General features: G+C 47.3%; 1 pseudogene; it reads left to right on the top strand.

Annotated features, from left to right (window-relative positions):
- The first annotated feature begins 2377 nt into the window (after window positions 1-2377).
- Window positions 2378-3384, top strand: LOC128901525 (olfactory receptor 10AG1-like; annotated as a pseudogene).
- Window positions 3385-4511: the final 1127 nt, after the last annotated feature.

The following is a 4511-nucleotide window of genomic DNA, read 5'->3' as shown; positions in this document are numbered from 1 at the left end:
AAGATTATAGAGATCATGCTAAACATGTATGACTATAGTTCTCTCCCCACCAAAATGATGCTACATGTCAGCCAGGAGGAGGAGACATCTGAGATGGAACTACCCCATAATGAGTGGGGTGGGCCGTGCTAATTCGGCAAACATAAAAGGGGAGGAAGACGAGTATGATGGGGGTGGATTTACAGGAGGTTGCTCCTACAAGACCTCCCCTGAGTTTTGGCTGTCTCAATGCTGAAACTGGGATTGGTGAACTCTTCATCTTTTCCTGCTGTCTTTTCTTATGGAGCTCCTCTGTGGGATGTGCAAGAGGTTGGGTGAGTCCTTTGTGGATGAGGATCAGAGGAGAGGCCTCTTAGTGTGGGAAACACAGCACCTGCAATCAGGATAAGGAAGCGGAGAAAGGCTTATTCAAGAAACCCAAAGAATTGCCAGGTCTTATTGCGGATTTTAATGACCGTGGCACGCATTGGAAGAGGAGCACAGCAAGATGCACACTGTCCAGCAGGTGTCTAACCCTAACCCTACCCTGCCCGAACCGTAACCTAACCCTGCTCTGAACATAACCCTGACCTTATCTTAATCCTAACCCTAATCATTGCCTGACCCTAGCTCTACCCCAACCCCAGGTCATAACCCTCAACTCTAACTGTAACCCGCACCCCAACCTTACCCTTACCCTAACCAAACCCCAACCTCAACCTATTTGAAATCTAACCCTAAACCACGTGAACTCTAGCTCTAATTTAAGCCTGAACCTGAAACTTAACTAACCCTGACCTAACACTTATCTTAACCCAACAGCACATGTGTAATGAAATCTGTATCATCCTATCAGGCAATGATTACCATGGTAAGTTTGTCACAAAAGAAACAAACTTGAGCATAGTGGGAGCACAACTGGGATGGACAGACAAGCTGGTATCACCTTGTCAGTGCTGTCTCAAGGCCTGAGCAGTCGCCTTTCACTTCCTCATGATCTGGAGGCTGGAGGCACCACTGTGTGTCACCCAAGTCAGACCCTTGGGTCAGATGAACTGTTTTTCAGTTCTCATATACTGTGTTCCTTGTTTCTCCATTGACTCTGACAAGAGCTGAGTTACCTAGATATCCAGGCTGCAAATGGCATATTCCTCATGCAATGACCACTTGACCCCACCTCAAACTGAGATTCTTAAACATCTCTCAGCTGAGTCCCTTCTCCATAAGAAGCCACCTGCTGTTGTGGTGCTGCTTGATTGTAGCTGACACCCTTCAGGTGTGCCCAGCAAGAAGCCCTTCTGCTCTGGGAAGGGGGGCAATGTGAAGGGAGGGCTGAGCTCCCCAGGCAGCAAGAGCACTGCTCTGCTTCTGTGAGGGCTTGCAGGGTTGGGATCAGAGTGAATGGGCCCTCGCCTGCATTTGTAAGCTGTCAGAAATCCAAGTGACAGAGCAGCAGGTTTGGGAACGCTGAATGATTCGGGACTTATGCAAAAGTTATAGATGCCTGACCTGTCCAGGAAAATTGGGTGTCATGGGGATATCACGTGCTTTTAATCACTTTCTTCTCCTTATGATTGAAAGCTGCATAAAGCAGTTTTCTTGCTTGCACAAAAATGTCTTTTAGCACCCTGAAAACTGGTAATTTAAGCATAACCTGCTGCTTCTCTGTCTTGTTTAATTGTGCCATGGATGCATCAGTGTCACTGGATTCTTTGGCAGAGAGAAGCCTGTGTTACTTCTGATGGGATTCACCCTTCACTAGGCAAAAACTGATGATTCAGATCTAAGTCTCCCAGATCTTTGTGTGTGGACGGAGCGTCAGGGGATGAGCTCTCCCATGTGAGGAGAGCTGGGATTAATCTCTCTCACTAAGGTCTAAGAATCAAGTCATACCTTGCCTTGCTTTGGTTTGTTTGCCTCTCCTTGCCTAGTCTTCCCCTTTTTCATCCTTCCCCCCTTTTAACCCTATTCCTTCTTAATGTTCTTATATTAAATGCACCTCTTATGAGATCTGGACAAGGAACGTAAGTAAGGCTGTCCTTAAAGGCACTAGTATTTGTCTCTTTTCTTCCGTTTCTCTCATCTTTCACTAGGTGTTCTATTTAATAAAATCACCTCTAAAAGAGAAAGTCAAATTTCTTTTACCCATATGACAATAAAACCCCCAGTTATTCAGGCTCAAGGACTCTGTCCTCTCTCTTTACAAACCTCCCCTCCGCAAGCGACCCACGTTAGATTTCCAAACATTCATGCCTATCTTGGTCGAGCTCTCCTAATCCTGCAATCGCGTGTATGCTGATGTTTGTAGTCTTTCTCTAGGCTTGAAGTGTCTGTGATGGTGGACAGGCCACCAGCATCCTCTGAGAGCCTGTTGTTTGAATTGCTCTGTGCAGGAAAAATGCCCCAAAGAAAAGGCCTGGAGAGTCACACCAGTGGATCTGGATTCATTCTTCTGGGATTTTCTGACCACTCCAGCCTGCAGGGCTTGTGCTTCACAGTATTGCTGGTCATCTACCTCATGGTCCTCACAGGGAACAGCCTGATTGCGCTCATCACAGTGGTGGACTCAAGCCTCCACAGCCCCATGTATTTCTTCCTGAGGAACTTGTCCTTCCTGGAGATCTGCTACACATCAGTCACTCTGCCAAAAATGCTGGTGGGTTTCCTGCTGGAGGATGGCAGGACCTCCTTCATTGGCTGTGCTGCCCAGCTGTATTTCCTGGTGTTGCTGGGCAGCATTGAGTGCCTTCTCCTGGCTGTCATGGCCTATGACCGCTACATAGCCATCTGTGACCCCCTGCACTACCCCCTCATCATGAGGAGGGGTCTCTGCATCAGACTGGTGGTGGGGTCGTGGGTGGCTGTCATACCAGTGCAAGTAGGACAGAGCTACCAGGTGTTCACTTTGCCCTCTGTGCATCCCATGACCTTCATCACTTTTTCTGTGATGTGCCCCCTGTGCTGGAGCTGGCCTGTGCAGACACGTTCTGGAACCAAGTGACGCTGTACACCATCATCCTGGTATTTGCAATCTTTCCCTTCTCCTTAATAGTTATTTCTTATATTAAAATTATCAGGACAATTCTGAAAATACCTTCAGTTCTGGGCAGACACAAAGCCTTTTCCACCTGTTCCTCACACCTCGCGGTGGTGACACTCTTCTATGGCTCGGCCACAGTCGTCTACTTAAAGCAACAGTCAAGGGATTCCGTAGACACCGACAAATACCTTGCCCTGTTTTACACAATTTTTACCCCAGTGTTTAACCCTGTCATCTATAGCCTGAGGAATAAGGAAGTGAGAATTGCCTTGAAGAGACTCCTACAGACAAAGTGGTACTACAGAGTACGTAAAATCCTCTCAAATAGTCCCAAAAAAGTCCCACTGGGCTACATGGTTGCCTGAAGAAAGGCATCTCATATCTGCTGAAACAAAACCATGTGTCCAGCCTGGCTTTCATCCTCCTCAAGAAAGGGAAAGGTGTCGTGAGGCATTCCTCCTATGTTGTGTCCCACCTTGATATCTTTGTACTCTAGAGCATCTTCAGTGCCCCTGAATAGTTTAATGCAAACAGCTACTTCAAGCTGTGTCTGACCAAATAATGTTAAAGGGAAATAGTCAAAGCATGGTCAGTAGCCATTGATGCCCAGAAAGTGAGACAAGTGGTGAAGAGACGACCAGCCTCACGTTTGAGAAATCGCTTGCTAGACCCCATGGGCTATCTTCTACAGCATCCCTGCATGGAATCGCCTTAAAAGTGTTCAAAGATATGAAGGGCTTCAAAGCATCTCCCCCTGCTATGATGTCTTGCTCTGAGTTGTGTAATTCTTGACTCACCTGACATAAAAATAAAAGATAAAAAGGTCACCAGGAGGACAGTCCAGCACCGGAATGGGGTCCCAGAGAATGGTAGAGTTTCTGTTTGTTGTGGTTTAACACCAGCCGGCAACTAAGCACTACACAGTCGCTCACTCACTTCCCGCCAGTGGGATGGGAGAGAGAATCAGAAGGGTAAAAGTGAGCAAACTCTGGGGCTGAGATCAAGCAATTTAATTGGTAAAGCAAAAGCTGCACACTTAAACGAAGCAAAACAAGGAATTAATTCCCTACTTCCCATCGGCAGGCAGGTGTTTGGCCACCTCCAGGAAAGCAGGGCTCCATAACACCAAACGGTTACTCAGGAAGACAAAACGCCGTAACTCCAAATATCCCCCCCTTCCTTCTTCTTCCCTCAGATTTATATGGCTGAGCATGATGCTACATGGTAAGGGATATCCCTTTGGTCAGTCGAGGTCCACTGTCCCAGCTGTGTCCCCTCCCAACTTCTCGTGCACCCCCAGCCTACTTGCTGGTGGGCTGGTGTGAGGAGCAGAAAAGGCCATGGTGCTGTGTAAGAGCTGCTCAGCAATAACTAAAACATCCCTGTCTTATCAACGCTGTTTCCAGCACAAATCCAAAACACAGCCCCAGACCAGCTACTGTGAAGAAAATCAACTCTATCCCAGCAAAAACAAGCATTTATGTGCTGAATC

The sequence above is a fragment of the Rissa tridactyla genome, chromosome 26, assembly GCF_028500815.1.
Source record: "Rissa tridactyla isolate bRisTri1 chromosome 26, bRisTri1.patW.cur.20221130, whole genome shotgun sequence".
NCBI lineage: Eukaryota > Metazoa > Chordata > Aves > Charadriiformes > Laridae > Rissa > Rissa tridactyla.
The sequence above is the reverse complement of the archived record's forward strand: the minus strand, read 5'-3'. Positions and strand labels throughout refer to the sequence as shown.